This window comes from Podarcis melisellensis (genome assembly GCF_964234715.1).
Source record: "Podarcis melisellensis genome assembly, chromosome: 18".
NCBI classification, from domain to species: Eukaryota; Metazoa; Chordata; class Lepidosauria; order Squamata; family Lacertidae; genus Podarcis; species Podarcis melisellensis.
In genome coordinates, this window is record NC_138536.1 from 11,822,073 (window position 1) to 11,835,298 (window position 13,226).

General features: G+C 41.5%; 1 long non-coding RNA gene across 4 annotated transcripts in view; it reads left to right on the forward strand.

Annotated features, from left to right (window-relative positions):
• Window positions 1-13,226, forward strand: part of LOC309361013 — a 51,282-nt gene that overhangs the window by 2,167 nt on the left and 35,889 nt on the right. The window contains exons 1-2 of one of the 4 annotated variants that reach the window (XR_014164290.1): window positions 2,310-2,433; window positions 3,153-3,208. The exons of 1 other annotated variant lie outside the window; for it this stretch is intronic. This is a non-coding gene — a long non-coding RNA (uncharacterized lncRNA). Of the gene's footprint in view, window positions 1-2,309; window positions 2,473-3,152; window positions 3,209-13,226 lie in introns of those variants that run through there. 2 more of the 4 variants (XR_014164291.1, XR_014164292.1) reach the window with 2 other exon arrangements.

A 13,226-nucleotide genomic window follows, 5' to 3' on the forward strand; every position in this document is an offset into this window, starting at 1 on the left:
CTTTCGGGGACTGGGCGGGCGGGGGGGGGGCGCTCGGTCTGTTTGTGCGTGAGAAAATAATTTTAAAACGGCGGCCAAGTTGCTAGGCCTACAAAAGGTGAGATGGAGGTGGAAGGGGGGAGGGAGGGAGGAAAGGCCAACTTACGAAATCCACCACCGTTGGAGGAAATCCTAGTAAAGGGGGTTAATTTAATTTAATTTAATTTTTATTATTTTTATGATCTTATTTTTCATTTTGTGTTTATTTATTTATTTATTTATTATTTTATTTATTTCTATTTTGTTTCATTTCTATTTTTTCCCCTTCTTCCCCTCCTTTCCGCTCCCCGTCCACATACCTTTGATGTTGAACGTTCCTTCCGCTAAAAAGAAAAAGGAAATGTAAAAATATATTAAGCAAAAAAAAAAGTCTGTTTACTCCCTTGATATCGATTTTATATCTTTTTCCTCCCCCTCCTCCCAGCCACTGGGATAGGGAGGGATCTCCTCCGCCTGAGAAGCAGCGATCCTATAGGCACCCTTCCCTGGGAGCAAGCCCTATTGGATCCAACGGGGCTTCCTTCAGAGTAGACGGGTTCAGGGTTGCGCTACTCAGAAATACTTCAGATTTTAGATTTCTCCTTATTTGTTTTCAACCATCGGTGGTGGCAAAGATAGATAGATAGATAGATAGATGATAGATAGATAGATAGATGATAGATAGAGATAGAGATAGATAGATAGATAGATAGATAGATAGATAGATAGATAGATAGATATAGTATTAAGTCTCTAAAGATATTTCAAACCACTTGACATCATATGTAGGTTTTTTATATGCATACAAAACTTCTTGACATCCCACCCCTCCTTTCCTGATGTTTATTTTTTATTAATAATACTAACAAATAAATTGAATAACTCGTGGGACTAAAGCGACAACAATAATAACAATAAATTGTGATTAAATATTATAGTCATTTTCTTCTCTCAAAGGGGTTCCCGCCCATTTAGAAATATTTCCGCAACCCCTGATTCATCTTGAAAAGTCAGAAATAAAACTACATACACACTTTGCAAATCACTCAAGGCTGCTAGCTTCTTTGTCTTTGACATCTATTTTATTACTACTCCGCGATCCCTCGTAGCCGAGTAAGATTGTCTTCCATAAACACGGTTTTAACAGTGGGTCCGTAAGTGACTGTGGAGGCCAATTCTGGATCCATACGTCCTTCCACAGTAGGGTTTCCGTGCAAGTGTTGATCCTGGTGTGGATTTGCCAAGCGTGCCTTCCTCTGAGCACGTTTCTCCCTCGCGTCCTGAGTTCGAGTGTCTCCAAAGCCCAGGACACCTTTGGGAAAGGCTGTTCTCCAATTACAGCGCTCGCAGACCAGTGTTTCCCAGTTGTCAGTGTTTATACTACATTTTTTTAAAAAATTGCCTTGAGAGCATCTTTAAACCTCTTTTACAAACCCAGCCAGATGGATGCGGTATAAATAATACAATTATTCTTATTATTAAGGCTGGAATTCTTGCTCTACTTATTTGGGAATAAGCCCCCAAGTACTTCCATAGGCCTTACTTCTGAGTAGATGCGGTTAGGTGTACAACGTTTAACTTTTATTAAATAAATTGCTTTGTATTCAGGACTGCTATGCCTTGTCTCCTACTAAGTCCTACTCAGAGTAGACTCATCGGAATGAATGGATCTCAGCAAGTGATGCCCTTTAATTGCAATAGGTCTACTCTAACGTTGACCACAACCCAACAGAGATGCAATAAGTGTTTAATGGATGCCTACATGTAATAATATCAGAATAGTACCATCTATGGCTTAAATGTATACGTATGTATGAACAAAAAACACAGCCAATAATAATTAAGTCACAGTTTGCAAACTTGTAGTGCTCAGAGTGGCAACCCAGTCAGATGGGCGGGGTACAAATAATATCACCACCACCACCATCATCATCATCATCATCATCATCATTACTACTACTACTAGTAGTAGTACTGTAGGAAGAGCTTCGAATAGCCCCGTTTCTAAGGGTTAAAAAAACCGCTCTCAAAGAAAACCACAGCCATAAACTCATTAAGAAAAACTAACCATTTTTCTTAAAGCACTAAAATGCGTTGCATAATTGTGGCCAAACCAGAGATGGAAATTACGAACAACTCTGCAGGAAACTGTAGTTGTTTTTTTGGGGGGTGGGGGGTTGCATATAATTCCTTTTTCTTCCAAATGCTTGATCCCATCTCAGGGGGGAGTGCCCAAGGGGGTTCCTGTGTTTCCCTGGCTGGGGTCCCCCCTCCCCCACCCCGTCTCCTCTCTTTCGCCAGGGCGGCCATCCTGAGCCTCTTACACAGGAGTAAGCCCTATGGGGCTTCGCCTGCTAGCCAAGATGCGCAGAGTGGGGTTGCAACCCGTTTCGGAGACGAATCCCTGTTACGAACGTGAATATCTTAGGCATTTTATCCAGTTTCCCTGTTTAGGTTAAATTGTCCTGGGGGTGTGTGTTTTGTCCTTGGCAAGCAATATCTTGATTTAAAGAGAATAATCCTACAGAGAAATTATGGAGCATAATATGTTCATATCTTGCTATTTTATTTTATTTTTTATTTGGGGGCGAATGACAAACCCACCCAACCCATCTCCAGACGACAATCTAGTCCATCACATTGATTTTGTATTATTATTAGGGAGGGGGCTGGGGGGGGAGGCAGAATTATTCCTCGAAGTTTTGCATACCCATCTATCTCTTCATCCATAGGATCAAACTCCATGGGGTGGAGGTCCCTTTGGAGAGGGCTTCCCCCTCCCCAGTTGATGGGCTTTGCCACATCTTGTGATAGATTATGCGAGGTGGGCCCCCCAATATTTTATTCAAGTTGGCACCCCCATATCTATCTATCTATCAGTGACTCATTTTACCAGGTTCCAGCCATTAAAGAAAAACCAACTCCCCCGCCTCCTAGCACACATACTTCGGATACAGGATGCAACCCTGACCCGTTTTACCTGGGAGTAAGCCCACTGAATTTCTCAGGATTTGCTTCTGAGTAGACCATGGTTAGGGTCGCGCTGTGACCCGTTCAGGATCAGCAGGGGAGGGAAGCAGATGCGAATTAAAAACTGGTTTGGGGTTTATTTGCCTTTGATTTTAATGTTTTAGGTCTGCAAAACCTTGTTGCTGCTAAGGCTGCGATCCTAGAAAGCATTTACTGAAGAGTAAGTCCCATTCAGTGGTACTGATGAATGGATAGCGGCATATATACACTGAGAGAGAGAGAGTTAGTTTTCAGGATCTCCAGAAATTAACAAACTGCATCGTTAAGTTTCTTGGGAATCAAGTCTTACTGAATTCAGTGGGTCTTACTTCTAAGTAAGCATGAATAAGACTGGACTGTGTGGCTAACCTTTAGGCAGACACCTGTTAACGCACATTTTATTCATTTTTATTTATAAGTCTCATCTAAGACAGACAGTATCTATCTCTCCATCAGCCATTGAATTCAATGGGTCTTGACTTCTGAGGTGTTCACATTTCTTGAATCTCTAGGCATCTATTAATATATACTTTATTTTATTGATAAGGATATTTTAAAAAGGAGGAGAGTCCTATCTCTCTGTCAGTCATTGGACTCTATGGGACTTCTGACTATGTGGTGAATCCATAAGCATCTGTTGAGAGTATCCTATCTATGTGCCAGTGAGTCAATCAATCAATCAATCAATCAATCAATCAATCAATCGCCTTTTTGAACATCTTTTGTATGTCTGAAATTCTCTAAAATGACCTGGATAGGCAAATTCTCTGACTGTGGATTTGAACTGATTTATTTTATTTTTTTTAAGCTATCTTGGATCAGGATCTCTGCCCCCCCCCCGCAAAAACTTAAATTTGAGTCTTAATCAACCATCATTACTTTCTAAAATAAACTCAAATATTAAAAAAAAAAATCAGTGCTGCCCTTTTTGAAGACACCAGGAATGAGAGAAAAGAAGAATAAATTTCAACATAATAATACATTGACACTGAATAATTTTCTTTTTTTAGATTTACAGCTCTCTCTCTCTCTCTCTCTCTCTCTCTCTCTCTCTCTCTCTCTCTCTCTCTCTGCATTTCATGAAACTTTCTAGGCTGACTTCATATCATTCATTTCAGGGAAACGTGTTAATCTCCATCATTTGACTAGATATTCTGTTGGTGGTAGGGATGATATTTATAAAAACAAGCTAAATCATTTTGACTCTCCCCACTCCTTTCTGTCTCTGGAATCTGAAAACTCCCTTTCCTACCCCGGGGCAATGGGAGGGGGCAGCCCCAAGCTCACTTACCTAGGAGTAAGTCCCACTGAACTTTTTTTGGGGGGTGTGTGCTGTTTCTGAATAGATCTGGAGATATTTGCACTGTAAATGTTCCATAGGGATTCCTACAAACCTTGTTTTTTTAATCTGTGCATGTGTCCATATGTCAGATAGATGTACAGTATAGAGATACAGAAATATTAACACACACATACAGATAGATATATGGATAAATACAGTGCTTTATTTGGGGGGAGGACGCAGGGGTATGCATTCCCCTAAACATTTTGTGAATCTTTGTACTTTTGTCCATTTACTGTATTTATTTTCCCCAATTTGAACTATAAAATGGCGATTTTCTTTAGTCAAAGTGAGAGTACCCCTAAACATTTTTTTAGAAGAAAAGCACTGGATATATAGATATATAGATAGGCAGAACTACAGAGACTTTGTTTTGAAGTAGAAATAAAAATAAAATAAGTAAAAAATTGTCCAGTAGCACCTTATAAACCAACTAAGTTTGTTCTGGTACAGTATAAGCTTTCGTGTGCATGTACACTTCTTCAAATATGGATTTTTTTGTTTTGAAGTGTTTATAATAGTGTGTTTTAATTCTTGTAACCTGCCCTGGTGAAGGATGGGTAATAAATAAACTGTAATAATAATTACGGTATAACAATAAGCATCATTAATAGTAATAATTAATAACAAAAATGATATCTATCTACATATATATCACGCGGTCATATGTATTGAGCAGACATCCCTCTAATAGCAATCTGTTTTTATTCCTAGCCATTGTGTTTTTATTCTTAACCGCATATCACAAAGTAATGCCATATCATCAGTAAACGGCTTGCTGAAGAGCCAAAATGAAAGGAAGGCAATATTGCAATATTCTTACAATACATTCTGATATGACTACAGTCTTAGTACTTTGCTATCTATTTAAAACAAATATACTAAGTTGTAACCAGCCAGCGTTACTTCTACTTAGAGGAGACCTACTGACAATTATGGGCATGACGGTCTTCAGCCCAGAACTGTTCACCACCTCAGTCTCAACTTCCTCTGCCTTCTGGTCTAGATTTTTCACAGGCTGGTTCTTCTAAGTGGCTTACAGCCTAAAACCTCTTATTTCCCAGGGACAGTCCCGGATTTACAGAAGCCATCCCAGTTTCTGACTTGATCCTGGAATGTCCCGCTTTTCCTTAGGACATTTCCATCGGAGAACAGTTGAAGAGTATGAGAGGACAATCCCTGTTTTCATTGGAGGGTATGGAGTTACGTATATGATCCCCAAGTCAAGGAGATAAATAAGTAGAAGACGTCTGAAGGCAGCCCTGCATAGGGAAGTTTTTAAATGTTTTATTATGTTTATATACGTATGTTGGAGGCTGCCTAGAGTGACTGGGGCAACCCAGTCAGATGGGTATATTAATAATAATATTTATTATTTTTATTTATTAATTATTATTATTATTTAGGACATCCCTATTTTCATCAGAGAAATGTTGGAGGATATGCAGCATAGGTTGGAACATATTTAAATTTAAACAAACAAACCAGAAAATTTCCACGTTCTATAAGAAACAATGAAAAACATCAAAACAAACATTTAAATCTGCTGCAGATATACGAGAGAGTTTGAAATTGCAAAACATAGCCAATAAAATACCCTGGGAATGTCATGAAATAAAATATTCCAAGTAAAATAATCAGCTAAAAACATGAATTCTACATTGTATGTGAAACACATGCATCTATATCTGTGTGACAGATACATGAACCATTTTATATGTGTGCAAAAACTGCAACGCTGTTAGATTGAACATGATGGGGCTTTCTTCTGAGTAAACGTGCACAGGAGCACTTAAAAGCAGCCACTTCAACATGTCTACTCAGAAGTGAGCTCAGTGTCTCCCGGAACAATCCTGTCGCCTACCTATTTTGAGACCCCATGAGAACTCCTTCTGAATATTGTTATTATTTTCCCAAAACTGGAACTTATGGCGACCTGCTGAAATTAAAACCACCACAGATACAATACGAAAAGCTAAAAACATATAAAGGGAAATAGTTAAAAAAGCAATTAAGCTCTAATGGAATGAAAAACAATCCTAAAGAAACAGAGCTATTAAAAGGCAGATAATCAAAGCAGCACAGAACCCTTTCCTTTAAAAAGGGTCAGTTCCAAAAGGTCTGTTGGCGGAAGGACAGGAAAGAGGGAGCCAGGCTGGCCTTTCTAGGGAGGGAGTCCCCAAACCTGGGAGGAGCCACCACCAAGAAGGCCCTGTCCCTTGTTCCCATGTGTAGACAGGCATGTGTAGATGAGATTAAATTGTGAGTTGGCTTAATTCTGTGTGGAGAGTCCAGCCTGTATAATTACACCTCCGTGAGTATTTCAGAAATGCTTGACCTGAACGTAGGTCACAAACATTCCACGTTTGCAAGAACTTGGTTCTTTTGTGTGGCAGCGCCTACACTTTGGAACTCCCTGCCTATTGAGATCAAGCAGATGCCATCCTTGTCCTTTTTTGTTTTAGTATCTGTTTTAGCATTTTAACCTTCTGCATGTTTTACAGTACTGTTGCAGATTTTCCTGGATTTTATTGTGTTATCTTTTTGCAAACTGCTTTGAGGGTGTTTTCAGGGGTTTTGGTGTATAAATTTAATGAAATGAAAACAAAACAGTCCCATTGCAGTGAATGGGCATGGCTAACTTGGGAGGGGGGTCTTCAGAGTCTACTCTGAGTGGGACGTCGTTGGATGTAGCCCACAAATGTTTGCACCTGTTAATGGACAGATGTTGGGAGATTGCATCACGGTCTTTGACCGCTGTCTCTCAGAAGCTGGTATTTTTTGCAAAATTCACCTGTGCTTCTCAAAGCTCTCTCTCTCTCTGTGTGTTGTGGAGTATATTTCTAAAGGCTGCTGTCGTATATGTTTCTTCTTCTATACAGGACTGAGCTATGATGAGGATTCTTAACTGATGGTTGTAGCCACCACTGGGCCACACTGCTGTACTGTTAACTGATGGACGATGAATTGCTTTATTATAGTAGCTTGGCACAGGGGTCTTTCTGCTGCCAGCCACGGGGCATGTCTGAGTCCTGGTTTTGTAGTTAGAGTAGAAAGATGGTGGAGGGCCCACTTCCCACTGCCCTGTGCTTGATCCCTTTCTCCCAGATTGGAAGGTTGGTTCATATTATGATTATGATTTATAAAATGTGTATATCACCCTAACCTGCACGTCTCAGGGTGCCTTGGTCAGGTTCTGCATGGGAGACACACAGAGCTTGAAAACCACATGCCTGCCTACTTGGATTTCTGTGACAGAAGGAAGGTGTGCTATAGATGTTAAAGAAAGCAAATAAAAATAAAATTTCCAGGGTGCACACTTTGATCACTGCAGGGACTCACTGCTGCAGGGCACAAACTATCAGGGAGCCCTCAAAGCAGGTAACTCTGGAAAAGCTCATAAAGGCACTCAGAGGTAAATCGTTATCTATTTGAAATTAAAGAGGAATCCACTAGTCATCTCAGTGAATTTCAGCCAGTCTGCTCAGACTATGACTTTGTTGGGCACCAATCACTTGCTATGACAGTCTCCCTGTTCCAGGCTAGCTTTCCTCATGCAGGGATGTGTGGAGCAAAATTAAATAACAGTTGAGTTGTAGATACAGCCCCTTATTATAGGGTGTGGTTTAAATTTTTAAAAAAATCTATATGGCTGGGAAGACCGCAAAGGGTTTTTGAAGACCCTTCAAAAGGGTATAATATGCACAGAACTTAGGTTTGTTTCCAATTTCGTAATACTCTGAGTGGACCTGCTGAAATTTACAGGCTTAAGTTTCTTGAGCCCATTCTTTTTCAGTGGATCTACTGTCAGCCTGGATAGCGCCATTGGTTAGACCGTGGTGCTGGGTAGAGGTAGACTTTAAGGAGGAGTGGAAACCTTTTGTTGAATATTTAAAGAATCATCGTAAACACAGGATTTGAATGAAGAATGAAGAACAGCAGCTGAATAGTTGTTGGAGTGCAGTGTGGAAAAGATAATGTATAGAATATTTATAATATGCAACAACTTTAGAAACTACAGGGGAAACCATGGAGGGGAAGTTGAACGTGAAACGGATATGTATTTGGCAGCAATATCATTTTGTAAACTTTTGAAATTTAGAAGTAACAAAAAGATTTTGGCAGAAAGTAGGGAGGGATATTTCAGCACCACGGACAAGGCTCTTCTTCCACCTCCATCTCTATCTCTTGGGGATCCCATTTGCTTTCTTTGTTTCCCAGTCTCATTTGGGTCCCAATACCCAGCAGGATCCTGCCCACGTTTATACAGAAAGAAGCCCTGCTGTGCTCAGTTGGCCTTCCCACCTCAAGACTGAACTGAACACGCAAACTTTTAAGTTTTAGATCATAGCGTGGGTTGTTGTTTTTCCAGCTGGCTCTCTAAGTTAGGACTTCTAGGTTGCCTCACCTCAAAGGATACTATGGAGTTAGAAAAGAACCACCCAAATGATCATGGGGGTGTCCTATGAAGCCAGGTTGCAGCGTTTGGGACGTTTTAGTTTGGAGAAAGATTAGTAGAATCATAAAATCAATTGTAGAGCTGTAAGGACCCTGGGGGTCATCAAGTCCAACCCCCTGCAATGCAGGAATCTCAGCTCAAGCATCCCACCCAACCTCTGCTTAAAAACCTCCCAGGAAGGAGAGTCTACAACCTCCCAAGGTTGACCATTCCACTGTCACATGGCTCTTACTGTTGGACAGTTTTTCCTGATATTTAGTTGGAATCTCATTTCTTGTAACTTGAAGCCATGGGTTCGAGTCCTACCTTCCAGAGCAAGAAAAAACAAGCTTGTTCCCTCTTCTATGTGACAGTCCTTGAGATACTGGAAGATGACTATCTTTTTTTTTTACTTTTACTGGAAGATGGCTCTCCTATCTCCTCTCAGTCTCCTCTTTTCCAGGCTAAACATATCCAGCTGCTTCAACCGTTCCTCATAAGGCTTGGTTTCCACATCCTTGATCATCTTGGTCACCCTCCTCTGCACACCTTCCAGCCCATCAATATCCTTCTTAAATTGTGGTGCCCACAGTTTTCCAGTGTGGTGTGACCAAGGCAGAATAGAGTAGGACCATTACTTCCCTTGCTCTGTTGATGCAGCCTAGAGTAGCATTCACCTTTGTTGCTGCTGCATCACCCTGTGGACTCATGTTCAGCTTGGGGTCCACCTAGACCCCGAGATCCTTTTCACATGGACTTCTAATAAGCCAGGTGTCCCCCACCCTATATTTGTGCATCTGGTTCTTCTTGCCTAAGAACATTGGTCCCTATTGAAATTCATTTTGCTAGCCTGGACCCAGTTCTTCAACATGTTAAGGTCATTTTGAATCCTGATTCTGTCTTCTGTGCCACTAGCTCACCATCCCAGTTTGGTATTATCTGCATATTAGATGAGCATCTCCTCAATTCCTTCATCCAAGACTATTGAACAACAGCGGGCCCAAGACAGAACTCACTTGTCACTTTTCCCCAAGATGACGAGGAACCATTAATGAGTCCTCTTTGGGTTTGATCAGTCAACCAGCTACAAATCCACATAACAGTTACCTCGTTCAACCCACATATTAGCAGCTTCCTTGTGAGAATATCATGGGGGACTTTGTCAAAAGCCTTACTGAAATCAAGATACACTATGTCCGCAGCATTTCCCTGATCCACCAAGTTTGTAATTCCATTAAAAAAAAAGAGAAAGAAACAAGGTTTGTCTGACACGAGTTATTTTTAAGAAACCTGTGGTGTGTCTTAGTAATCACAGCATCCTCTTCTAAATGCTCACAGACCAACTGTTGAATGATCTGTTCTAGGACCTTCCCTGGTACTGATGTCAAGCTCACCAGTCAGTAATTACCTGGGTCTTCTTTTTTGAAGATAGGGGCAAGATTTACCCAACTCTGGTCTGTAGGAACCTCACCTGTTCTCCACGATTTCTCAGAGATGATAGACAAAGGCTCTGAAATCGGATGCAGCTCATCAGGCCCTGGAGATCTGAATTTATTTAAGTAGCTAGGTGTTCCCTTACTATCTCTTTCCCCATCTTGGGCTGCAGTTCCCTCCTTGCATCATTTATTCTGCTATCACCAAGTTGGGCATCACTTTCCTTTTGGGTGAATGTTTGAAATGACTGGTTTTCTTATCCTATCTTTTCCCTAAGAAGCTCAGGGCAGTTCTCTCTTGCACTCCGTTGTATCTTCACAACCACCCTGTGAGGTAGGCATGGCACAGAGAAGGAGGGAGAGACGGGGAGAGAGAGCACAATTTGAACTCAGCTCAAGTCAAGACTTCCACCCCCAGCAGCATCTTGCATCTCATATCCCTGTTGCTGGCCTGGAAGGACGTGTCAAATTCTGCAGGTCTTCCTGCAGGGCTCATGAAAGCAATCATCCAATCAGGGGGAAAAATAGGCAAATTAGTCTATTGCTCTAGAAAAGAGGTGCCAGAACTCACCACAGCACCTCCCCTGTTCTCTTAGAATAGCATTGGCACCCTCCTGAGAGGCGCCAGAACCAAGTTCCGGCAAGTTCCAGCTGAAAAAAGCCCATAACGGCAATAAAAACCATAACATAACCATTTTAATAACCACACAAATCTCAGTTAACGGTTGTGGAAGAATCTATTCTTAACTGCTTGTGTAGGCCTGGCAGAAAAGTTTTCAGCAGGCATTTAAAAGTTGCCACAAAAGGCACCCGTCGAATCTCCAGTGGCAGAGAGTTCCACAGGACCAAGCCAAAGACAGTGAAGGCTCGGTTGTCCTTGATGTTGTCAAATAAGCCTCGCTGACTCAGGGAACAGCCAGCGATGTTGAGGGAGCTGGGATATGTAAGGGTTCAAGAGGCAACAGAGGCATCGTTGACCTAAGCTGCTCAGGATTTTGCCAGTTCATGCTAGAATCTTGAATGTGGCTCAGCAATACTACAAATATATGCAAAAATTATTGACAGCCAAACTGGGTCATTCTTCTGCCCCTCTGGTTATACAGACCTTTTAAATTAAGGTTTCTTGGCTAGTGGGACAGGGGCAGGATTGGGCATGATGTGAGCTCCTGAGAAGGTTGTTGGTGTTGTCCTTTTCCAACCAAGACACCCAGCTCTGAATCCCAGCCACTTCCAGGGACAAACTGGGGTTGCCGCTTCCACGCTCAGCCCCAAACCACGAGCCAGGGTGCAGGATATTTTGAGCCGGATCCAGCAAGGGCATCTCTTTATAAACAACCCAACTGGGTCGTTTTTCACCCACTGGACGCCAACCCTTTGGAATAACGTTTCCCGCTTTTAACTGGGACCCGACTTGGAGAAAGGGAGCGTGTGGGGGGTCAGGCATTGTGTGAGCCCAGGGAGGGTTGTTGGTTTTGCATATAAAAAAAATGTAAACCAGACATCTACCTCAGAGGCAGCCTCATGCAAACTTGTTCATCTGTGTCTGAATAGGCACCCCTAAATGACATTCGCATCATCTGGTGGCTTTGGAGGACGACCTCTGACCCTGTCTGGCTCTCCCGCATAGAAAGGCTGTCGTCTTCTCCCCTGTCTGGCCATTGTCCCTCCATTTCCATATTGCTCCCCCACCCCTCTTTTTCCCATGCTGTCGCTCTCAGAGGTTCACCCCCTCCCAACCCTTTCCCATCTTTTTCTCCCGCCCCAACCCGAGCCGGTTTTTAAAAATCAATCAAGTTTAGAGAAGAGAAGGAGACTCCTCACATTCGGAGAGGCTGGAGGAGCCGGACACTTATATGCTGAAAGGATTTTTATTTTGCAGGGCGGGGGGGGGGGGGAGTCTGTTTTGAGTTTTCTCTCCCCATCCGAAATCTCTCTTTTTGACATCCCCCCCTTTACCACACACTTTGGGAACGCAGAAATGGCAAAACGTGGCGATTTAGGCGGAACCGTCTACTTTGGACAGCAAGAGACAGAAGACTGAGTGAGTAGCAAACTTTTGCAGAAATGAAAATGGGCTCTCTCTTGTGGGCAATGTTTTGACGTTTTCGGGGAATAAGCTTTGCACAGGGTGAAATCCGGAGCCTCAAATCCAGATAGAAAGTAGGAGGAAATAACCCATTTGAATTGTCCTAAGTCATGGCCACTAATTTCAATGGGTCTACTTCTGAGTAGGATTGGCTACAATTGACTTGCCTTTTGCTAAAACTGTAGGATTTTAATTTTAAATTTTTTTAAAAATTAGGACTAGTAGGAATAGGCAAATCTGTCCATTTCACCCGTTCTTGTTTCCCCAGTCTTTAGCTTAGTTCTTTACATTTTCACAGCAGTTTGTGATTTGTATTTTTATTAAGGGGGAAAAGTTCTCATGAAACGTCATTGCTGAATCCTTCCTAAAATGCTAATTTCTTGTTTTCACAAATATCATGCATTTTATCCACACTGTGCAAATATATATATATATATATATATATATATATATATATATATGCATGACTTGGCTAGAGAGCTGGCTTGTAAAATTCAGAAAAGTGCAAATTTTGACAAGGAGCTGTTTTCTGGTTTCCATATATTTTTCAAAAATGGGAATTTGCTTTTGTTTCTGATGTTTTTGATCTGTTTTATGTTTGTTTTATGGTTCTCTTTTGTAGGCTATCTTGAAAATCTAGATTAATAAAAAAAGAAATGAAATGAAACTGTGAATTTTGTAGGTTCACTTTCTGAGGTGAGGCCAGCTGAACAGCTACTCCTGTCCAGAGAGAGAGAGAAGAGGTTATATTATCGCCTCTTCTTTTACAAATTTAATTGAGGACACTCTTGTAAAACTTTTGGCCTGGTTGGAGGGCTCTTCCAAGATTCATTTTGCCATTTCATACACTGGTAGAGATGCTTTGTTAATATTAATCCATCCATCCATCTATCCAATCCT